Source organism: Nansenia antarctica (genome assembly GCF_963989245.1).
Source record: "Nansenia antarctica genome assembly, chromosome: 3".
NCBI lineage: Eukaryota > Metazoa > Chordata > Actinopteri > Argentiniformes > Microstomatidae > Nansenia > Nansenia antarctica.
This window is the reverse complement of record NC_137688.1, coordinates 1,277,060-1,301,059: the sequence shown is the minus strand read 5'-3', so window position 1 is coordinate 1,301,059 and position 24,000 is coordinate 1,277,060. Positions and strand designations below refer to the sequence as shown.

At 48.6% G+C, this 24,000-nt stretch overlaps 1 protein-coding gene across 1 annotated transcript in view; it reads left to right on the top strand.

Moving 5' to 3' along the window:
- LOC308153192 (arylsulfatase D-like) overlaps positions 1 to 24,000 on the top strand; it is a gene marked incomplete at its 5' end in the record, with an annotated part of 89,686 nt that overhangs the window by 21,340 nt on the left and 44,346 nt on the right. The gene's annotated exons all lie outside the window — the stretch shown is intronic.

Here is a 24,000-nt window from a genome sequence, read left to right as displayed (position 1 = left end):
TCGGGTCACATTTTACGTCCCCTAAACAGCCCCCCCCCCCCCACACACACACACAATATCTGCTATGAGATTTATCAATGATTTACGTCTAAAATGAAGTGTGTATAACTAATACCCATGTCATAGCTAGATAGTAGTGTTCCAAACTCATTTTGGATGGAGTTCTCTCCTGTGAGTTTGAAATGTTTTAATTGTTGTTGTTTTTTGTCAAATGTGACACAGGCTGGTGAAAAGGTCCGCATATCGGCAATTCTTAAGTCGCGCACCAAAAAAATGATCAAAACGCTTATTTTTTGTGTTTTCCTTTTTTTTTTCTTCATATTACGAAAGTTTAAGTGTTGAAAAGTCGACTCAGTATAACAGGCAACAGTTTTAGGATCACTAAATACTTATAATCTGTGAATTTGGATTCACTGTATCGCGCCCCGTCCTGCTCCAGGCTACTGGGTTAGTGATACATGGCGTGTAAACAAAGGCAAGTTTTAGGACGTGTTCAAAAGCATGGACCGTGTGATCATCGAATTATGTGTAGTTATGTGCTTTTAGCATCTTGATGTTCTATCAGCATGTTGTGATAATGCTGAACATGCAGTTAGATGTTCATAGCGATGTTCCTTCTTGGCTGCTAGTTACCAACGCCATGGTAGCAAACCTGTTTTGATTCAGAGTGGGTTTCTCCAGTATTTGGTTTGAGGTGTAGCAGCGTTCAAATAAGCATGTCTCTCTTCAACTATTTCCAATGTATGACACATCATTTGAAAGCTTACAATCTGCACTTTCATAATCTGTAAAAAAAAAAATAAGATATATATGACCATGCCCTACATGGGGACTTTTTCACCAGACCTTGTCACAACAAATCTCAGCTGTGGAGCTGTTTAGAGGACTGATGATGTCACCCCGTGTGTGTGTGTGTGTGTGTGTGTGTGTGTGTGTGTGTGTTCTGGGTGAGGGGCTATGGACATGTCATTGGGTGTTAGTCTGAAATCTTAAATGTACTGAATTATGTTGAACTAGTCTGTCAGATTGTAATGCTGTAACCTCTCGTGCCTTACAGAGTTTCAAAAAGTAAAATTTTCTAGAAATATCAAAAAAGTCTAACATATTAAAATGCCGCTCCATTCTGGCACAAGGGCTTCGTCAGGGCCAATAAGGACGTTGTTTTCTTTCATCTCCATAGTTCTCTTCTCCTCGTGCGGCGCAAACCACCTCTCCCCATTTTCAGAATTCCTGTTATGAAACGGCGCAAGCATCTCGCCCGCAACGATACCACATTTTATACCCTGTGAAGATTTGTCACGTGAACCAAAACTCTTCTGTTAGTGCGCAATTCCCCCCAAAAAAGTGAGAATATATAGCTAAATGCGTAGAGCTACACCCAAATAGCGATACCCATTTCAAGGAACACCTTAACCTTATACCCTGACTCCATAGCCACATAATGCCAATTATCTGCCTTATTCATTGCACAATGTTCTACCATAGACAACTAGTGTGGGTTGCCTAACGATTGTGGCTTTTAAAACCATGGCACATGATTAATGACGATCCACTAGCATGGGGTTTTTCTGAATTGTTGTAATTTTTGTGTGTAGGTGTGTTGTTGTTTTTTTTTACAGAGATCCGCAGGTCAAACCTGGGGAAGGTTAGTCAGTGATAAATGGCTGTGGTGTGGATAAGATGCATACTTTAGTAGTTGCTGTTGTTGTTGTTGTTGTTGAAGATACCGTATCTGCAGCAGGAAGTCACCTCATTGTTGGTGATGATGTCATATGATTGAGTACCATGCATGTCTCCTCCTCAGGGAGATTGAAGCGTGACATAAGGTTCAGATAGAAACGTGCCGTGCGCAACACTATAGGACTGCGTGTCTCATCCTCACCGGGAGCCAAATAGACTGACCGCCTCCCAATACAGAGCTGAAAGAAACAAAATAATATGATTATTTCTACTTGGATGTACTTCCTGATCTGTTTTATTAGGACATGGTTACGCCGTTCGATCCTTCTCTCTCTCTCTCTCTCTCTCTCCACCTGAGAACAGAAGGGGCGAGACCAGTAGAGTAGACAGGGCTGACCTCCACCTGAGAACAGCTGAACACACAAACACTTCAGTAACACATTCCACGGGTGGTCGACAAGAACTCTTTTTTGGAGAAGCACTTTCTTACACTGTACACCTCTAGAGAATACTGCATATTTAGAGATGACATGTTGGCATAGTAACAGAGTTCTCAGTTCTTCCTTTCTATTTAATGAATCTCTCTTTTTTTGTTATTGTGTTTGTTTGAATTGTGTGATTTTAATCTTTTAGCACTTTTTTTTCTTTTTGAATTCTGTAAATAATGTTGTGAGAGGTGAATAAAGGAAGTGTGAGGGGGTTCAAAGCTCAAAGTGTATTTGTCATTACATCCAATATCCAATATGGTACACACGGTGCAACGACGTGCTCAAGACAGAGCAGCGCTACAACATCAATCAACATCAACAACACAGTGTCATAAGTACACATGTAAACATAACCATGAACATGAATGTAAACATAAATATAAGCACTAAAGTAATAACAGTAAATACGTCAAAGTATTCTGAATATCGTGATCTTAGAATTATAAGGTTCTATCTCCGTTTAGGGCCGTTCAGAGATATTGAGCGTCAAAGTTTTTACATTCCATTATGTTTTGTGAGATGGAACCTTTGTATTTTATTAATTACTAACTCAAAAATGTCAACATTTAAAAAAATAACACCACACAGGCATTAATAATAAACACCTAATGGATCAGATTATGTAAAAAACTAAATTTTGACAAAAATTGAGATAGAACCTTATAATTCTAACGTCACAATATATCTGTAGCAGCAGTTAGCAGTAAAGTAAAGTGGAGAAGTATAGGAGTGTAGAAGTGTAGAAGTGTAGAAGTGCAGGAGTGTAGGAGTGTAGAAGTGCAGGAGTGTAGGAGTGCCAGAGTGCAGTGCAGTGCAGTGCAGTGTCAGTGTCAGTGTCAGTGCAGTGCTAGCTGCTATTAAGGGACCCGGGTCCTGGCAGCCTGGTGCGGAGTACAGATTCACAGAGCAGAGGGATGGCACCCGGAGGCCAACATGACATGAGCTGTAAGTTATGTGAGACATTTATCCGAGGGGGCAAATAAAGTCATCCCACGTGCATGCACACATACACACACACACAGTGGTTGGTAGTGATTGATGGTGACAGCTCAATGGAGCTACGCCTGAGGCCTGAACTCAAATAGAGCAGTAATATGTGGGAACCGGCTGAGAAAGTCTCACCGCACAGCTGTATATCTATCTATCACGAAACTATGAGCATCATTTAATCTGCATGCGTTGATTTAATTAGTGTTTTGATTGTTTGATTATAATTTAAACAGACAAAAAACATCTTTATAGTTCAAGGCAAGTCAATATGAGCCTCCGGGGGTTCAATTACTGCCAACTTTGACGGGGGGGGATGATGAATGGTTTCAGCCACAAACCTGTCCTTTGAAAAACAAACGGAACGTCATCTCCCGCCCGTAAAGCTGAGGGATGGTGCTGGAGAGATGTCACCCGCTCTCAGATTTACAGACTCTGAACGCAGGGACTGACAGTCTTTAACACCAGAAGAGCCGTGAGGGGTCACAGTGACCCCTGTGAGTAAAAAAAAAAAAAAATCTATCTTTGCACTCGATCAAATTTCAGGACCCTCCTTTCATGACTTTTCCTAGATATGTGCAGTTCTACCACCCAGGATCCTTACATTTTCAAAATCACTTCAGGATAAGATAGTAGAAAGCTGTTTCGCAGTTTTTCTGCGTAGGAGGCAGGCTAAAAAAAAGAAGCGCCCTCTAGTGATCTCTGTGTGTATATAGCAGCTTTACATTCTAAAAAGGGGGTCTATTTGACCCCCAAGGCGGCTCTACTAGTAGGTAAAATAGGCACGGCTGTTGTAGTGTTAAACATAGTGGATTCCTGACTCACCGGTCCGCATGTTTAAAGGGGCATTCTGGAATTCAAACAACAACAAACCGGTCTGGTTTCAGCTGATCTCATGTATGAAACACACCACATGTGGGGCGGCTGTGGCGCAGGAGGTAGAGCCGCCGTCTAATGATCACAAGGTCAGAGGGCAGATCGGCGGTTCGAACCCCCGACTGGCCACATGTCGAAGTGTCCTTGGGCAAGACACTGAACCCCCAAATTGCTCCTGATGAGCAGGCTGGCGCCTTGCATGGTAGCTCGGCACTGTGTGTGTGTGAATGTGTGTGAATGGGTGTGTGAATGGGTGAATGAGAGGCCGTTGTAAAGCGCTTTGGAATAAGGCGTTATATAACTATATAAGTCCATTTATATGTAGGGACAAGGTCTAAAGAAGCTGAGTTAGGCAACGCTCCACCATGGTTAAACAGTGTCACGCCACCGGCTGTGAGAGTATCACTTCTTTGTTGTCCCGCCCACTGGCCCAGCCTCCACCCACACATGTTTACCTACCTACATAGGTGATCAATTATGAGCTCCCTGCCTTGTATTATCGTATTTTATTTGTTTGTTTAATTTCAGCAGTTGTCCCGCCCTCCATTTCCACCTTGTGTGTGCCGATGTCTCCCTCTCTCCTGTCTGTCTGTCTCCCTCTCTCGGTCTGTCTGTCTCCCTCTCTCCTGTCTGTTTGGGTTGAGTGTGGGCGTGGCCAGGTGTGGGCGTGGCCAGGCTCCGGTTTTCCCTGTCTATCATCACCTCCACCTGTTCTGTCTTGTGCACCTGTTGGCCATCAACTTCATCACTTCCTGTATTTAAACCCCCGGCTTATCAGCACTCGTAGACAGATTGTTGGTTGACATTGTCGTTGACAAGCTGCAGCATGAACGTGTAGTAAATTGTAGGAAGCTGTACTACCATATATGGTTGTAGGAGGTTGTACTACCATATATGGTTGTAGGAGGCTGTACTACCATATATGGTTGTAGGAAGCTGTACTACCATATATGGTTGTAGGAGGCTGTACTACCATATATGGTTGTAGGAAGCTGTACTACCATATATGGTTGTAGGAGGCTGTACTACCATATATGGTTGTAGTACTACTATACAGTGGGGGAAATAAGTATTGAACACATCAACATGTTGTCCAGTAAATGTCATGTTCCAATGAGCCTATTCAAGTGAAATTTGCACCAGACTTGTTTGAGTTAATTTGGTATTAACTCAAACAATCCAGACAAAAAATCGAAACATTAAAGTCAATATGTAAATAAAGTTATGTGTAATCAAGTGGAATGAAACAGGAAAAAAGTATTGAACACAATGAGGCTACGTTCACACTGCAGTGAAATGTGACCCACATACCCGACATTTTTGCCGACACACGACTCAGGTCTGATTTATGCATGACCGTGGGAACAGCGCAAGTCACATGAAATCTGACTTCTTTTAAGTCCGACCTGGGTCGCGTTCAGAGGTGGTATTACATCGGATACATGTCTGGTATTTAGCAACGCGCCCCCGTCTGAACTGTCAAGTCTCTTTTAATGCGACTTTTACGTCACTCTAGCAGGGTTGTCAGATGGGATTGACAATTTACAGCCTAACCAGTCTATAACCGATAAATCCAGTAGCCCATTCGGCGGTAACCCGCCCCATCTGGTAACCCTGCACTCTAGACGCAATTGGTCATATCTTGCTCATATCTTTGCCGGCTTCCGCTGCACAAAAACCTGAAAATGAATCCGGTTGTAACGTTATCATGTTATCCTATATATTATATATCATAAATCTAGATATACTTGCAGACAGTGTACAGAGTAGACCTGTATCCTACAAAGACACTTCTTTTTATTTTACTACTCGATCTTTTCAGTTTGTAAAGCGTCTTTGAGTGTCTAGAAAAGCGCTATATAAGTCTAATGTATTATTATTATTGTAAACAGTGCGCTATCCTTCTGCACATGCGGGTCAGTTCAGGGCCGTGGAATGTTCACACGGGAGTCAATGTAGGTCAAATATAGGTCACATTTTAAAAGTCATGTGAACTGCCAAAGCAAAAAAACTAAAAAATCGGATCTGTGTAAAAAATCGGAATAGGCTAGGTGCCCGATCTCCACTACTTCCTGAAAGGCACCTTGCATGAACATATCCTGTCTCACTCTATTGGTTTAATTGATTAATCAGCTGTGCACTGTGTGTTCCAACAGTTTACCGCACAGCTGATTAATCAATTAAACCAATAGAGTGAGACAGGATATGTTCATGCAAGGTGCCTTTCAGGAAGTAGTGGAGATCGTGCACCTAGCCTAATGTGTGAACGTAGCCTTAGAGAAAGCAGAACACCACAGCAAGGAACCAGCTGAAAACCATAACTAATTAGGAGGCAACTCTACCTCCAATCTGTGCTAATTAATGTCAGCTGGGTTAGAATATATTGATGGGCTATAAAAGGGTTTGTTTGTTACCAAGGTGCCGCACAACACACATCTAATGATGGGTAAAAGCAAAGACCTGGCTCAAGACAGCTGTGTCTCCCGCCACCCCTCGGTCAAGCTCCTGAAGTTTGCAGACGACACCACCCTGGTGGGCCTCATCTCCGGGGGGGACGAATCTGCCTACAGGGGTGAGATCGAGGGGCTGCAGAGCTGGTGCAGTTTAAACAATCTGGAGCTAAATGCTCTGAAAACAGTGGAGATGGTGGTGGACTTCCGAAGGAAAGCAGCCCTGCCCCCTCCCATCACGCTGGGAGGTACCCCGGTGGCCTCCGTGGAGTCACGCCGCTTTCTAGGCATGACCATCTCCCGGGACCTAAAGTGGGAGCAGAACACCGAGGCCCTCACAAAGAAGGCCCAGAAGAGGATGTTCTTCCTCCGGCAGCTGAGGAAACTCAGGCTGCCGAGGTCCATGATGGTCCAGTTCTACATGGCCATCATAGAGTCCATCCTCACCCACTCCATCATCACCTGGTTCCCTGCTGCAACGACCAAGGACAAGGCCAAGTTGCAGCGGGTGCTACGTTCAGCAGAGAGGGTGATCGGCTGTCCCTTGCCCTCCCTCAACTCCCTGCATGACACCAGGGCTCTGAGGAGGGCAAGGAAGATCATGGCCGACCCCTTCCACCCCGGCCACGGCCTCCTCACCCTGCTTCCCTCTGGAAGAAGGTTGCGGCTGCCTAAGGCACTGAAGGCCCGCCACAGGCTCAGCTTCTACCCCTCAGCCGCCAGGCTGATAAATGACTCTGGCTTCCCCCTCCCCCCCGCCCCCAAGTCTGCCCAGGACTGAACTGGACTCACTGTAAAAACTCTGCACTGCACTTTACTCTATACCGCACTATCCAATGCACTGTTGTCTGTCCTGTGTTGTTGTTGTTGTGTTGTCCTGTTTTTTGACATGTGAAAAAAGTATAAACGCACTTGCTGTGGTGACGAAGCAAATTCCTATATGTGTATGCATAATGGCAATAAACGTTATCTCAATCTCAAAGACCTTCGCAACCATCAAAACATGAAAATGAAATTGGCTACAGAGGTATTTCACAACTTCTGAATCTTCCAGTAAGCACCATTGGGGGCAGTTGCGGACTCAGACTGTTTGAAGGGCAGGGGCGAAAAGAAAAAAAGGGCACCTACTCCACAACATGGGACCCCATCAGTGCACATGGTCACGTTTAGACCATTGGAAGGGCAGCCAATAGGGCACATCCTCTAATTTTGACACTCAAAAGGGCATTTTTGCCACTCAGAGAGACGTTTTTCAACTGTGGGGGCACCAGGAGGGGCGGTCGCACCCTCTGCCCCCCCCCTGAGTCCGCCAGTGATTGGGGGCATTATCCGTAAGTGGAAGCAACATCACTCCACCATCAACCGGCCACGCACAGGAGCTCCTCACAAGATTTATGATCAGGGAGTCAGAAGGAGACTTAGAAGAGTCAGAAGGAGACTTAGAAGAGTCAGAAGGAGACTTAGAAGAGTAGCCAAAGAGCCAAGGACCACTAGGAAAGAGCTCCAGAAAGACTTGGAGGCAGTAGGTACAACTGTGACAGAAAGGACAGTAGGCAATGCACTCCACCGCCATGGCCTCTGTGCACGCTCAGCCCGCAAGACTCCACTACTGAAAAAAAGTTGAAGCTCGTTTAAGGTTTGCCAAACAACATTTGGACAAGCCAGTGAACTACTGGGAGCATGTACTCTGGTCAGATGAGACCAAAATTGAAAGTTTTGGCTGTCACACAACACACCATGTTTGGAGGAGAAATGGCACTGCACATCACCTGAATAACACTATACCAACAGTGACGTTTGGAGGTGGAAGTATCATAGTGTGGGTCTGTTTCTCCTCTTGTGGTACTGGCAGACTTCATATCATTGAAGGAACAATGAATGGAGCCATATCATGGCTGATTAACATAACTGCTTATAGCATTAGAAATATGATGATGAGATGCAGAAGCAGGATTTGATAGGTAACACTTAGACATGTTGTGTAGGTATGCTCAGATCATAGTTCAGGATAACATAGTGCACAATCCATAACTTAATAATCCAATTAAAGCAGAATAATAATCATCATAATTGTAATTGATTGTAATCAAGTGCAATACTGAAATACAACTGTGAACATTTCAAACCTGCAAACTGCGACACTTTAAATGAATGTGCAATAATACTATGTGCAATATGACAACCCTCGTGTACATAAGGTTCAGAGATAGGAAATGTTAGGATATTTATAGCATAGCATAGAGTACAGCACAGTGTTTTATTTGTATAGTATTTAAGCAATATCACACGAGAGGGAGTGTGTTATACTGAACGTGCTGATATTCAGTATAACACACGACCTCGAGTGTGATATTGCTTTTATACAACAGTTCTACAGCGCAATTTATTAGTTAACAGTAATAAGTGACAACAGATTATGATTTGTTTGTTTATTTAATCATTTATTTTGGCTCTGTTACGCTTGCCTGGCTCTTGACAAAAAGGGAGACGACACATGGATAACAATAATAGGAGATTTATTAAAGAATATAATGTTTAAATGGAAATAATGATAAAGAAAATAGTAACGACAACCAAAAACGGCTGCTGGTCGACAAAGGAAGAGAGCGAGTCCATCAATTTGACCCCCTCTTAAAGTTCCTGGGACAATTAGGATGATCACCCCCACCTGTGCCCATCTGGAACCAAAAGAGAAGGTCAACAGGACAACAGATGTATAGCGCCCACTATTGGTTCAAGTGTGGATCGTCACAGCTCCGTCAAGAAAAAATTGCTCCGCAACGGGACTGTTCAACTAGGGAAGTTTCCCACAGAAGTGGGGAAAAAAACGTCAGATCAGATATATAAACGGGTTATTTTGATAAACCGGATACATTTTGTGAATATATATGGTTACTTTCTCGCCTGAAAACATATTAAAACTTCATAAAGTGATATATTAACACTTGTAGAGCCAAATTACAGCTTTTAGCCAATGGCGGCCAAAATTGAGGATTTAAAAACTTTTGCTTTGCTCGCTGATTGGCTAATGTCTTCTTAGTAACAATGTAGTCTAATTAACGGTAATTTAACACCTGTGCGGCGGAGTGATACCTATAGTTAAAAGTCCCAGTGCTGTTATACTACATATCGTAACTCATGGAATGCCTCTTGTCCAATCAAATTACTTGGTCGGAGCTAACTGTTGTATAAAGTAGTAGTATAGTGGATAGTGTACATAGCCTTTATTTATGTAAACCAGCTCTTTTCCCTTCTTGTTTTTAGTATTTTTTTCCTAGCACCAGGGGAGCCCCCCCTCCTAAATGTCGTTGTTGTATAATGGCACCTGTACTGTATTAATGACAATAAAGACCATTCATTAATTCATTCATTCATAATCATGAACTATTCCTTTAAACAGTTAAGAATATACAGGGCATATCCTGTGTTTTAAACGTGTTATAAACAGTCAGAGAGTACATACTTAATGTATAGCTTATCATCAAAGTCCATGTCATGTCTGGGTCTTTGAGTAAGCCTATATGTTTTGTTTTCTTCTGAACATTTTACATTTGATTTCTTCAGTGCATACGGTTGTTGGTATTCGTTCGTCTTCCCGTCAATACGGTAATGCAGCCACGTCAGTTTCCCGTATTGACGGGAAGACGAACGAATACCAATTTCGTCTAGTCGGAAATCTCTGACTGCTTTTGCAACTCCGGATCGCGTTGGTCTGAGTGACAATGGGGTAAGAAGCCTGGACCAGCATAACCTCACACACACACACACACACACACACACACACACACACACACACACACACACACACACACACACACACACACACACATCGGGGAGGGGGTCTGTCCGTTCGGATGTGACACGATATGTGTCTCCAACACCATTGGGATACATTTGAGGAAACGGTTGAATGACACGTTTGCAGGAGTGTGTAGGAGTGTGTAGGAGTGTGCAGGAGTGTGTAGGAGTGTGTAGGAGTGTGTGTAGGAGTGTGTAGGAGTGTGTAGGAGTGTGTAGGAGTGTGCAGGAGTGTGCAGGAGTGTGTAAGAGTGTGTAGGAGTGTGTAGGAGTGTGTAGGAGTGTGCAGGAGTGTGTAGGAGTGTGTAGGAGTGTGTAGGAGTGTGTAGGAGTGTGTGGAGTGTGTGTAGGAGTGTGTAAGAGTGTGTAGGAGTGTGTAGGAGTGTGTGGAGTGTGTGTAGGAGTGTGTAGGAGTGTGTGGAGTGTGTGTAGGAGTGTGTAGGAGTGTGTAGGAGTGTGTAGGAGTGTGCAGGAGTGTGTAGGAGTGTGTGGGAGTGTGTAGGAGTGTGTAGGAGTGTGTAGGAGTGTGCAGGAGTGTGTAGGAGTGTGTAGGAGTGTGCAGGAGTGTGTAGGAGTGTGTAGGAGTGTGCAGGAGTGTGTAGGAGTGTGTAGGAGTGTGTAGGAGTGTGTAGGAGTGTGTGGAGGTTGTGCAGGTTGTGTAGGAGTGTGCAGGAGTGTGTAGGAGTGTGTAAGAGTGTGTAGGAGTGTGTAGGAGTGTGTAGGAGTGTGTAGGAGTGTGTATGAGTGTGTAGGTGTGTGTAGGAGTGTGCAGGAGTGTGTAGGAGTGTGTAGGAGTGTGTAGGAGTGTGTAGGAGTGTGTAGGTGTGTGTAGGAGTGTGTAGGAGTGTGTGGGGTGTGTGTAGGAGTGTGTAGGAGTGTGTAGGAGTGTGTAGGAGTGTGTGGAGTGTGTGTAGGAGTGTGTAGGAGTGTGTATGAGTGTGTAGGAGTGTGTAGGAGTGTGTAGGAGTGTGCAGGAGTGTGTAGGAGTGTGTAGGAGTGTGTAGGAGTGTGTAGGAGTGTGCAGGAGTGTGTAGGAGTGTGTAGGTGTGTGCAGGAGTGTGTAGGAGTGTGTGGAGTGTGTGTAGGAGTGTGTAGGAGTGTGCAGGAGTGTGCAGGAGTGTGTAGGAGTGTGTAGGAGTGTGTAGGAGTGTGTAGGAGTGTGTAGGAGTGTGTGGAGGTTGTGCAGGTTGTGTAGGAGTGTGCAGGAGTGTGTAGGAGTGTGTGCAGGAGTGTGTAGGAGTGTGCAGGAGTGTGTAGGAGTGTGTAGGAGTGTGCAGGAGTGTGTAGGAGTGTGTAGGAGTGTGTAGGAGTGTGTAGGAGTGTGCAGGAGTGTGTAAGAGTGTGTAGGAGTGTGTAGGAGTGTGTAGGAGTGTGCAGGAGTGTGTAGGAGTGTGTAGGAGTGTGCAGGAGTGTGTAGGAGTGTGTAGGAGTGTGTAGGAGTGTGTAGGAGTGTGCAGGAGTGTGTAGGAGTGTGTAGGAGTGTGTAGGTGTGTGCAGGAGTGTGTGTAGGAGTGTGTAGGAGTGTGTAGGAGTGTGTAGGAGTGTGCAGGAGTGTGTAGGAGTGTGTAGGAGTGTGTAGGAGTGTGCAGGAGTGTGCAGGAGTGTGTAGGAGTGTGTGGAGGTTGTGCAGGTTGTGTAGGAGTGTGCAGGAGTGTGTAGGAGTGTGTAGGAGTGTGTAGGAGTGTGTAGGAGTGTGTAGGAGTGTGTGGAGGTTGTGCAGGTTGTGTAGGAGTGTGCAGGAGTGTGTAGGAGTGTGTAGGAGTGTGCAGGAGTGTGTAGGAGTGTGTAGGAGTGTGTAGGAGTGTGTATGAGTGTGTAGGAGTGTGTAGGAGTGTGTAGGAGTGTGTAGGAGTGTGTAGGAGTGTGCAGGAGTGTGTAGGAGTGTGCAGGAGTGTGTTGGAGTGTGTAGGAGTGTGTAGGAGTGTGTAGGAGTGTGTAGGAGTGTGTAGGAGTGTGCAGGAGTGTGTAGGAGTGTGTTGGAGTGTGTTGGAGTGTGTAGGAGTGTGTAGGAGTGTGTAGGAGTGTGTAGGAGTGTGTAAGAGTGTGTAGGAGTGTGTAGGAGTGTGTAGGAGTGTGTAGGAGTGTGTATGAGTGTGTAGGTGTGTGTAGGAGTGTGCAGGAGTGTGTAGGAGTGTGTAGGAGTGTGTAGGAGTGTGTAGGAGTGTGTAGGTGTGTGTAGGAGTGTGTAGGAGTGTGTGGGGTGTGTGTAGGAGTGTGTAGGAGTGTGTAGGAGTGTGTAGGAGTGTGTGGAGTGTGTGTAGGAGTGTGTAGGAGTGTGTATGAGTGTGTAGGAGTGTGTAGGAGTGTGTAGGAGTGTGTAGGAGTGTGTAGGTGTGTGTAGGAGTGTGTAGGAGTGTGTGGGGTGTGTGTAGGAGTGTGTAGGAGTGTGTAGGAGTGTGTAGGAGTGTGTGGAGTGTGTGTAGGAGTGTGTAGGAGTGTGTATGAGTGTGTAGGAGTGTGTAGGAGTGTGTAGGAGTGTGCAGGAGTGTGTAGGAGTGTGTAGGAGTGTGTAGGAGTGTGTAGGAGTGTGCAGGAGTGTGTAGGAGTGTGTAGGTGTGTGCAGGAGTGTGTAGGAGTGTGTGGAGTGTGTGTAGGAGTGTGTAGGAGTGTGCAGGAGTGTGCAGGAGTGTGTAGGAGTGTGTAGGAGTGTGTAGGAGTGTGTAGGAGTGTGTAGGAGTGTGTGGAGGTTGTGCAGGTTGTGTAGGAGTGTGCAGGAGTGTGTAGGAGTGTGTGCAGGAGTGTGTAGGAGTGTGCAGGAGTGTGTAGGAGTGTGTAGGAGTGTGCAGGAGTGTGTAGGAGTGTGTAGGAGTGTGTAGGAGTGTGTAGGAGTGTGCAGGAGTGTGTAAGAGTGTGTAGGAGTGTGTAGGAGTGTGTAGGAGTGTGCAGGAGTGTGTAGGAGTGTGTAGGAGTGTGCAGGAGTGTGTAGGAGTGTGTAGGAGTGTGTAGGAGTGTGTAGGAGTGTGCAGGAGTGTGTAGGAGTGTGTAGGAGTGTGTAGGTGTGTGCAGGAGTGTGTGTAGGAGTGTGTAGGAGTGTGTAGGAGTGTGTAGGAGTGTGCAGGAGTGTGTAGGAGTGTGTAGGAGTGTGTAGGAGTGTGTAGGAGTGTGCAGGAGTGTGCAGGAGTGTGTAGGAGTGTGTGGAGGTTGTGCAGGTTGTGTAGGAGTGTGCAGGAGTGTGTAGGAGTGTGTAGGAGTGTGTAGGAGTGTGTAGGAGTGTGTGGAGGTTGTGCAGGTTGTGTAGGAGTGTGCAGGAGTGTGTAGGAGTGTGTAGGAGTGTGCAGGAGTGTGTAGGAGTGTGTAGGAGTGTGTATGAGTGTGTAGGAGTGTGTAGGAGTGTGTAGGAGTGTGTAGGAGTGTGTAGGAGTGTGCAGGAGTGTGTAGGAGTGTGCAGGAGTGTGTTGGAGTGTGTAGGAGTGTGTAGGAGTGTGTAGGAGTGTGTAGGAGTGTGTAGGAGTGTGCAGGAGTGTGTAGGAGTGTGTTGGAGTGTGTTGGAGTGTGTAGGAGTGTGTAGGAGTGTGTAGGAGTGTGTAGGAGTGTGTAGGTTGTGCAGGAGTGTGCAGGAGTGTGTAGGAGTGTGTAGGAGTGTGTAGGAGTGTGTAGGAGTGTGTAGGAGTGTGCAGGAGTGTGTAGGAGTGTGTAGGAGTGTGCAGGAGTGTGTAGGAGTGTGTAGGAGTGTGCAGGAGTGTGTAGGAGTGTGTAGGAGTGTGCAGGAGTGTGTAGGAGTGTGCAGGAGTGTGTAGGAGTGTGTAGGAGTGTGCAGGAGTGTGCAGGAGTGTGCGGGAGTGTGCAGGAGTGTGCAGGAGTGTGTAGGAGTGTGCAGGAGTGTGCAGGAGTGTGTAGGAGTGTGTAGGAGTGTGTAGGAGTGTGCAGGAGTGTGCAGGAGTGTGTAGGAGTGTGTAGGAGAGTGTAGGAGTGTGTAGGAGTGTGTAGGAGTGTGTAGGAGTGTGTAGGAGTGTGTAGGAGTGTGTAGGAGTGTGTAGGAGTGTGTTGGAGTGTGTAGGAGTGTGTAGGAGTGTGTAGGAGTGTGCAGGAGTGTGTAGGAGTGTGTAGGAGTGTGTAGGAGTGTGTAGGAGTGTGTAGGTTGTGCAGGAGTGTGCAGGAGTGTGTAGGAGTGTGTAGGAGTGTGTAGGAGTGTGTAGGAGTGTGTAGGAGTGTGCAGGAGTGTGTAGGAGTGTGTAGGAGTGTGCAGGAGTGTGTAGGAGTGTGTAGGAGTGTGCAGGAGTGTGTAGGAGTGTGCAGGAGTGTGTAGGGGTGTGCAGGAGTGTGTAGGAGTGTGTAGGAGTGTGCAGGAGTGTGCAGGAGTGTGTAGGGGTGTGCAGGAGTGTGCAGGAGTGTGTAGGAGTGTGTAGGAGTGTGTAGGAGTGTGCAGGAGTGTGCAGGAGTGTGTAGGAGTGTGTAGGAGTGTGTAGGAGAGTGTAGGAGTGTGTAGGAGTGTGTAGGAGTGTGTAGGAGTGTGTAGGAGTGTGTAGGAGTGTGTTGGAGTGTGTAGGAGTGTGTAGGAGTGTGCAGGAGTGTGTAGGAGTGTGTAGGAGTGTGTAGGAGTGTGTAGGAGTGTGTAGGAGTGTGTAGGAGTGTGTAGGAGTGTGTAGGAGTGTGCAGGGGTGTGTAGGAGTGTGTAGGAGTGTGTAGGAGTGTGTTGGAGTGTGTAGGTGTGTGTAGGAGTGTGTAGGAGTGTGTAGGAGTGTGTAGGAGTGTGTAGGAGTGTGCAGGAGTGTGTAGGAGTGTGTAGGAGTGTGCAGGAGTGTGTAGGAGTGTGTAGGAGTGTGCAGGAGTGTGTAGGAGTGTGCAGGAGTGTGCGGGAGTGTGCAGGAGTGTGTAGGAGTGTGTAGGAGTGTGCGGGAGTGTGTGGGAGTGTGTAGGAGTGTGCAGGAGTGTGTAGGAGTGTGTAGGAGTGTGTAGGAGTGTGTAGGAGTGTGCAGGAGTGTGCAGGAGTGTGCAGGAGTGTGTAGGAGTGTGTAGGAGTGTGTAGGAGTGTGTAGGAGTGTGTAGGAGTGTGTAGGAGTGTGCAGGAGTGTGCAGGAGTGTGTAGGAGTGTGTAGGAGTGTGCAGGAGTGTGTAGGAGTGTGCAGGAGTGTGTAGGAGTGTGTAGGAGTGTGTAGGAGTGTGTAGGAGTGTGTAGGAGTGTGCAGGAGTGTGTAGGAGTGTGTAGGAGTGTGCAGGAGTGTGTAGGAGTGTGTAGGAGTGTGCAGGAGTGTGTAGGAGTGTGCAGGAGTGTGTAGGAGTGTGCAGGAGTGTGTAGGAGTGTGTAGGAGTGTGCAGGAGTGTGCAGGAGTGTGTAGGGGTGTGCAGGAGTGTGCAGGAGTGTGTAGGAGTGTGTAGGAGTGTGTAGGAGTGTGCAGGAGTGTGCAGGAGTGTGTAGGAGTGTGTAGGAGTGTGTAGGAGTGTGTAGGAGTGTGTAGGAGTGTGTAGGAGTGTGTATGAGTGTGTAGGAGTGTGTAGGAGTGTGTAGGAGAGTGTAGGAGTGTGTAGGAGTGTGCAGGAGTGTGTAGGAGTGTGCAGGAGTGTGTAGGAGTGTGTAGGAGTGTGTAGGAGTGTGTAGGAGTGTGTAGGAGTGTGTAGGAGTGTGTAGGAGAGTGTAGGAGTGTGTAGGAGTGTGTAGGAGTGTGTAGGAGTGTGTAGGACTGTGTAGGAGTGTGTTGGAGTGTGTAGGAGTGTGTAGGAGTGTGTAGGGGTGTGCAGGAGTGTGTAGGAGTGTGTAGGAGTGTGCAGGAGTGTGCAGGAGTGTGTAGGAGTGTGTAGGAGTGTGTAGGGGTGTGCAGGAGTGTGTAGGAGTGTGTAGGAGTGTGCAGGAGTGTGCAGGAGTGTGCAGGAGTGTGTAGGAGTGTGTAGGAGTGTGTAGGAGTGTGGAGGAGTGTGGAGGAGTGTGTAGGAGTGTGTAGGAGTGTGCAGGAGTGTGCAGGAGTGTGTAGGAGTGTGTAGGAGTGTGTAGGGGTGTGCAGGAGTGTGTAGGAGTGTGTAGGAGTGTGTGGGAGTGTGTAGGAGTGTGTAGGAGTGTGTAGGAGTGTGTAGGAGTGTGTAGGAGTGTGTAGGAGTGTGTAGGAGTGTGTAGGAGTGTGCAGGAGTGTGTAGGAGTGTGTAGGAGTGTGTAGGGGTGTGTAGGGGTGTGCAGGAGTGTGTAGGAGTGTGCAGGAGTGTGTAGGAGTGTGTAGGAGTGTGTAGGAGTGTGCAGGAGTGTGTAGGAGTGTGTAGGTTGTGCAGGAGTGTGTAGGAGTGTGTAGGAGTGTGTAGGAGTGTGCAGGAGTGTGTAGGAGTGTGTAGGAGTGTGCAGGAGTGTGTAGGAGTGTGTAGGAGTGTGCAGGAGTGTGTAGGAGTGTGTAGGAGTGTGTAGGAGTGTGTAGGAGTGTGTGTAGGAGTGTGTAGGAGTGTGCAGGAGTGTGTAGGAGTGTGCAGGAGTGTGTAGGAGTGTGTAGGAGTGTGAAGGAGTGTGTGGAGGTTGTGTAGGAGTGTGTTGGAGTGTGTAGGAGTGTGTAGGAGTGTGCAGGAGTGTGTAGGAGTGTGTAGGAGTGTGTAGGAGTGTGTAGGAGTGTGTAGGAGTGTGTAGGAGTGTGTAGGAGTGTGTAGGAGTGTGCAGGGGTGTGTAGGAGTGTGTAGGAGTGTGTAGGAGTGTGTTGGAGTGTGTAGGTGTGTGTAGGAGTGTGTAGGAGTGTGTAGGAGTGTGTAGGAGTGTGTAGGAGTGTGCAGGAGTGTGTAGGAGTGTGTAGGAGTGTGCAGGAGTGTGTAGGAGTGTGTAGGAGTGTGCAGGAGTGTGTAGGAGTGTGCAGGAGTGTGCGGGAGTGTGCAGGAGTGTGTAGGAGTGTGTAGGAGTGTGCGGGAGTGTGTGGGAGTGTGTAGGAGTGTGCAGGAGTGTGTAGGAGTGTGTAGGAGTGTGTAGGAGTGTGTAGGAGTGTGCAGGAGTGTGCAGGAGTGTGCAGGAGTGTGTAGGAGTGTGTAGGAGTGTGTAGGAGTGTGTAGGAGTGTGTAGGAGTGTGCAGGAGTGTGCAGGAGTGTGTAGGAGTGTGTAGGAGTGTGCAGGAGTGTGTAGGAGTGTGCAGGAGTGTGTAGGAGTGTGTAGGAGTGTGTAGGAGTGTGTAGGAGTGTGTAGGAGTGTGCAGGAGTGTGTAGGAGTGTGTAGGAGTGTGCAGGAGTGTGTAGGAGTGTGTAGGAGTGTGCAGGAGTGTGTAGGAGTGTGCAGGAGTGTGTAGGAGTGTGCAGGAGTGTGTAGGAGTGTGTAGGAGTGTGCAGGAGTGTGCAGGAGTGTGTAGGGGTGTGCAGGAGTGTGCAGGAGTGTGTAGGAGTGTGTAGGAGTGTGTAGGAGTGTGCAGGAGTGTGCAGGAGTGTGTAGGAGTGTGTAGGAGTGTGTAGGAGTGTGTAGGAGTGTGTAGGAGTGTGTAGGAGTGTGTATGAGTGTGTAGGAGTGTGTAGGAGTGTGTAGGAGAGTGTAGGAGTGTGTAGGAGTGTGCAGGAGTGTGTAGGAGTGTGCAGGAGTGTGTAGGAGTGTGTAGGAGTGTGTAGGAGTGTGTAGGAGTGTGTAGGAGTGTGTAGGAGTGTGTAGGAGAGTGTAGGAGTGTGTAGGAGTGTGTAGGAGTGTGTAGGAGTGTGTAGGACTGTGTAGGAGTGTGTTGGAGTGTGTAGGAGTGTGTAGGAGTGTGTAGGGGTGTGCAGGAGTGTGTAGGAGTGTGTAGGAGTGTGCAGGAGTGTGCAGGAGTGTGTAGGAGTGTGTAGGAGTGTGTAGGGGTGTGCAGGAGTGTGTAGGAGTGTGTAGGAGTGTGCAGGAGTGTGCAGGAGTGTGCAGGAGTGTGTAGGAGTGTGTAGGAGTGTGTAGGAGTGTGGAGGAGTGTGGAGGAGTGTGTAGGAGTGTGTAGGAGTGTGCAGGAGTGTGCAGGAGTGTGTAGGAGTGTGTAGGAGTGTGTAGGGGTGTGCAGGAGTGTGTAGGAGTGTGTAGGAGTGTGTGGGAGTGTGTAGGAGTGTGTAGGAGTGTGTAGGAGTGTGTAGGAGTGTGTAGGAGTGTGTAGGAGTGTGTAGGAGTGTGTAGGAGTGTGCAGGAGTGTGTAGGAGTGTGTAGGAGTGTGTAGGGGTGTGTAGGGGTGTGCAGGAGTGTGTAGGAGTGTGCAGGAGTGTGTAGGAGTGTGTAGGAGTGTGTAGGAGTGTGTAGGAGTGTGCAGGAGTGTGTAGGAGTGTGTAGGTTGTGCAGGAGTGTGTAGGAGTGTGTAGGAGTGTGTAGGAGTGTGCAGGAGTGTGTAGGAGTGTGTAGGAGTGTGCAGGAGTGTGTAGGAGTGTGTAGGAGTGTGCAGGAGTGTGTAGGAGTGTGTAGGAGTGTGTAGGAGTGTGTAGGAGTGTGTGTAGGAGTGTGTAGGAGTGTGCAGGAGTGTGTAGGAGTGTGCAGGAGTGTGTAGGAGTGTGTAGGAGTGTGAAGGAGTGTGTGGAGGTTGTGTAGGAGTGTGTAGGAGTGTGTAGGAGTGTGCAGGAGTGTGCAGGAGTGTGTAGGAGTGTGTAGGAGTGTGTGTAGGAGTGTGCAGGAGTGTGTAGGAGTGTGTAGGAGTGTGTAGGAGTGTGTAGGAGTGTGTAGGAGTGTGTAGGAGTGTGTAGGAGTGTGCAGGAGTGTGTAGGAGTGTGCAGGAGTGTGTAGGAGTGTGTAGGAGTGTGCAGGAGTGTGTGTAGGAGTGTGTAGGAGTGTGTAGGAGTGTGCAGGAGTGTGTGTAGGAGTGTGTAGGAGTGTGTAGGAGTGTGTAGGAGTGTGTTGGAGTGTGTAGGAGTGTGTAGGAGTGTGCAGGAGTGTGTAGGAGTGTGCAGGAGTGTGTAGGAGTGTGTAGGAGTGTGTTGGAGTGTGTAGGAGTGTGTAGGAGTGTGTAGGAGTGTGTAGGAGTGTGTAGGAGTGTGTAGGAGTGTGTAGGAGTGTGTTGGAGTGTGTAGGAGTGTGTAGGAGTGTGTAGGGGTGTGCAGGAGTGTGTAGGAGTTTGCAGGAGTGTGCAGGAGTGTGTAGGAGTGTGCAGGAGTGTGCAGGAGTGTGTAGGAGTGTGTAGGAGTGTGTAGGAGTGTGTAGGTGTGTGTAGGAGTGTGTAGGAGTGTGTAGGAGTGTGTAGGAGTGTGTAGGAGTGTGTAGGAGTGTGTAGGGGTGTGTAGGAGTGTGTAGGAGTGTGCAGGAGTGTGCAGGAGTGTGCAGGAGTGTGTAGGAGTGTGTAGGAGTGTGTAGGAGTGTGTAGGAGTGTGTGGAGGTTGTGTAGGAGTGTGTAGGAGTGTGTAGGAGTGTGCAGGAGTGTGTAGGAGTGTGTAGGAGTGTGCAGGAGTGTGTAGGAGTGTGTAGGAGTGTGTAGGAGTGTGTGGAGTGTGTAGGAGTGTGTAGGAGTGTGTAGGAGTGTGTAGGAGTGTGTAGGAGTGTGTAGGAGTGTGTAGGAGTGTGCAGGAGTGTGTAGGAGTGTGTAGGAGTGTGCAGGAGTGTGTGTAGGAGTGTGTAGGAGTGTGTAGGAGTGTGCAGGAGTGTGTGTAGGAGTGTGTAGGAGTGTGTAGGAGTGTGTAGGAGTGTGTTGGAGTGTGTAGGAGTGTGTAGGAGTGTGTAGGAGTGTGCAGGAGTGTGCAGGAGTGTGTAGGAGTGTGTAGGAGTGTGCAGGAGTGTGTAGGAGTGTGTAGGAGAGTGTAGGAGTGTGTAGGAGTGTGTAGGAGTGTGTAGGAGTGTGTAGGAGTGTGTAGGAGTGTGTAGGAGTGTGTAGGGGTGTGCAGGAGTGTGTAGGAGTGTGTAGGAGTGTGCAGGAGTGTGTAGGAGTGTGCAGGAGTGTGTAGGAGTGTGTAGGAGTGTGCAGGAGTGTGTAGGAGTGTGTAGGAGTGTGTTGGAGTGTGTAGGAGTGTGTAGGAGTGTGTAGGAGAGTGTAGGAGTGTGTAGGAGTGTGTAGGAGTGTGTAGGAGTGTGTAGGAGTGTGTAGGAGTGTGTAGGGGTGTGCAGGAGTGTGTAGGAGTGTGTAGGAGTGTGCAGGAGTGTGTAGGAGTGTGCAGGAGTGTGTAGGAGTGTGCAGGAGTGTGTAGGAGTGTGCAGGAGTGTGCAGGAGTGTGCAGGAGTGTGTAGGAGTGTGTAGGAGTGTGTAGGAGTGTGTAGGAGTGTGTAGGAGAGTGTAGGAGTGTGTAGGAGTGTGTAGGAGAGTGTAGGAGTGTGTTGGAGTGTGTAGGAGTGTGTAGGAGTGTGTAGGAGTGTGTAGGGGTGTGCAGGAGTGTGCAGGAGTGTGCAGGAGTGTGCAGGAGTGTGTAGGAGTGTGTAGGAGTGTGCAGGAGTGTGGAGGAGTGTGTAGGAGTGTGTAGGAGTGTGTAGGAGTGTGTAGGAGTGTGCAGGAGTGTGCAGGAGTGTGTAGGAGTGTGTAGGAGTGTGTAGGGGTGTGCAGGAGTGTTTAGGAGTGTGTAGGAGTGTGTGGGAGTGTGTAGGAGTGTGTAGGAGTGTGTAGGAGTGTGTGGGAGTGTGTAGGAGTGTGTAGGAGTGTGTAGGAGTGTGTAGGAGTGTGCAGGAGTGTGTAGGAGTGTGTAGGAGTGTGTATGGGTGTGCAGGAGTGTGTAGGAGGTTGTAGGAGGTTGTAGGAGTGTGTGTAGGAGTGTGCAGGAGTGTGTAGGAGTGTGCAGGACTGTGTAGGAGTGTGTAGGAGTGTGTAGGAGTGTGTAGGAGTGTGTAGGAGTGTGTAGGAGTGTGCAGGAGTGTGTAGGAGTGTGTGTAGGAGTGTGTAGGAGTGTGTAGGAGTGTGTAGGAGTGTGTAGGAGTGTGTGGAGGTTGTGTAGGAGTGTGTAGGAGTGTGTAGGAGTGTGTAGGAGTGTGTATGAGTGTGTAGGAGTGTGTAGGAGTGTGCAGGAGTGTGTAGGAGTGTGTAGGAGTGTGTAGGAGTGTGTAGGAGTGTGTGCAGGAGTGTGTAGGAGTGTGTAGGAGTGTGTAGGAGTGTGTAGGAGTGTGCAGGAGTGTGTAGGAGTGTGTAGGAGTGTGTAGGAGTGTGCAGGAGTGTGTAGGAGTGTGTAGGAGTGTGTAGGAGTGTGTAGGAGTGTGCAGGAGTGTGTAGGAGTGTGTAGGAGTGTGTAGGAGTGTGTAGGAGAGTGTGGGAGTGTGCATGAGTGTGTAGGAGTGTGTAGGAGTGTGTAGGAGTGTGTGGGAGTGTGCGGGAGAGTGCAGGAGTGTGTAGGAGTGTGCAGGAGTGTGTAGGAGTGTGTAGGAGTGTGTAGGAGTGTGTAGGAGTGTGTAGGAGTGTGCAGGAGTGTGTAGGAGTGTGCGGGAGTGTGCAGGAGTGTGTAGGAGTGTGTAGGAGTGTGCAGGAGTGTGTAGGAGTGTGTAGGAGTGTGTAGGAGTGTGCAGGAGTGTGTAGGAGTGTGTAGGAGTGTGCAGGAGTGTGTAGGAGTGTGTAGGAGTGTGTAGGAGTGTGTAGGAGTGTGTAGGAGGGTGTAGGAGGGTGTAGGAGTGTGTAGGAGTGTGTAGGAGTGTGCAGGAGTGTGTAAGAGTGTGTAGGAGTGTGTAGGAGTGTGTAGGAGTGTGCAGGAGTGTGTAGGAGTGTGTAGGAGTGTGCAGGAGTGTGTAGGAGTGTGTAGGAGTGTGTAGGAGTGTGTAGGAGAGTGTAGGAGTGTGTAGGAGTGTGTAGGAGAGTGTAGGAGTGTGTAGGAGTGTGTAGGAGTGTGTAGGAGTGTGTAGGAGTGTGCAGGAGTGTGTAGGAGTGTGTAGGAGTGTGTAGGAGTGTGCAGGAGTGTGTAGGAGTGTGTAGGAGTGTGTAGGAGTGTGCAGGAGTGTGTATGAGTGTGTAGGAGTGTGTGTAGGAGTGTGTAGGAGTGTGTAGGAGTGTGTAGGAGTGTGTAGGGGTGTGTAGGAGTGTGTAGGAGTGTGTAGGGGTGTGTAGGAGTGTGTAGGAGTGTGTAGGAGTGTGCAGGAGTGTGCAGGAGTGTGTAGGAGTGTGTAGGAGTGTGTAGGAGTGTGCAGGAGTGTGTAGGAGTGTGCAGGAGTGTGCAGGAGTGTGCAGGAGTGTGTAGGAGTGTGCAGGAGTGTGCAGGAGTGTGTAGGAGTGTGTAGGAGTGTGTAGGAGTGTGCAGGAGTGTGCAGGAGTGTGTAGGAGTGTGTAGGAGTGTGTAGGAGTGTGTAGGAGTGTGCAGGAGTGTGTAGGAGTGTGTAGGAGTGTGTAGGAGTGTGTGGGAGTGTGCGGGAGTGTGTAGGTGTGTGTAGGAGGTTGTGCAGGAGTGTGTAGGAGTGTGTAGGAGTGTGTAGGAGTGTGTAGGAGTGTGCAGGAGTGTGTAGGAGTGTGTAGTGTGTAGGAGTGTGTAGGAGTGTGTAGGAGTGTGCAGGAGTGTGTAGGAGTGTGTGGGAGTGTGTAGGAGTGTGTGTAGGAGTGTGTTGGGGTGTGTAGGAGTGTGTAGGAGTGTGTAGGAGTGTGTAGGAGTGTGCAGGAGTGTGTAGGAGTGTGTAGGAGTGTGTAGTGTGTAGGAGTGTGTAGGAGTGTGTAGGAGTGTGCAGGAGTGTGTAGGAGTGTGTAGGGGTGTGTAGGAGTGTGTTGGAGTGTGCAGGAGTGTGTAGGAGTGTGTGGGAGTGTGTAGGAGTGTGTAGGAGTGTGTGTAGGAGTGTGTTGGAGTGTGCAGGAGTGTGTTGGAGTGTGCATGAGTGTGTAGGAGTGTGTAGGAGTGTGTAGGAGTGTGTGGGAGTGTGCGGGAGAGTGCAGGAGTGTGTAGGAGTGTGCAGGAGTGTGTAGGAGTGTGCAGGAGTGTGTAGGAGTGTGTAGGAGTGTGTAGGAGTGTGTAGGAGTGTGTAGGAGTGTGTAGGAGTGTGTAGGAGTGTGTAGGAGGGTGTAGGAGTGTGTAGGAGGGTGTAGGAGTGTGTAGGAGTGTGTAGGAGTGTGCAGGAGTGTGTGGGAGTGTGCATGAGTGTGTAGGAGTGTGTAGGAGTGTGTAGGAGTGTGTGGGAGTGTGCGGGAGAGTGCAGGAGTGTGTAGGAGTGTGCAGGAGTGTGTAGGAGTGTGCAGGAGTGTGTAGGAGTGTGTAGGAGTGTGTAGGAGTGTGTAGGAGTGTGTAGGAGTGTGTAGGAGTGTGTAGGAGTGTGTAGGAGGGTGTAGGAGTGTGTAGGAGGGTGTAGGAGTGTGTAGGAGTGTGTAGGAGTGTGCAGGAGTGTGTAAGAGTGTGTAGGAGTGTGTAGGAGTGTGTAGGAGTGTGCAGGAGTGTGTAGGAGTGTGTAGGAGTGTGCAGGAGTGTGTAGGAGTGTGTAGGAGTGTGTAGGAGTGTGTAGGAGAGTGTAGGAGTGTGTAGGAGTGTGTAGGAGAGTGTAGGAGTGTGTAGGAGTGTGTAGGAGTGTGTAGGAGTGTGTAGGAGTGTGCAGGAGTGTGTAGGAGTGTGTAGGAGTGTGTAGGAGTGTGCAGGAGTGTGTAGGAGTGTGTAGGAGTGTGTAGGAGTGTGCAGGAGTGTGTATGAGTGTGTAGGAGTGTGTGTAGGAGTGTGTAGGAGTGTGTAGGAGTGTGTAGGAGTGTGTAGGGGTGTGTAGGAGTGTGTAGGGGTGTGTAGGAGTGTGTAGGAGTGTGCAGGAGTGTGCAGGAGTGTGCAGGAGTGTGTAGGAGTGTGTAGGAGTGTGTAGGAGTGTGCAGGAGTGTGTAGGAGTGTGCAGGAGTGTGCAGGAGTGTGCAGGAGTGTGCAGGAGTGTGCAGGAGTGTGCAGGAGTGTGTAGGAGTGTGTAGGAGTGTGTAGGAGTGTGTAGGAGTGTGCAGGAGTGTGCAGGAGTGTGTAGGAGTGTGTAGGAGTGTGTAGGAGTGTGTAGGAGTGTGCAG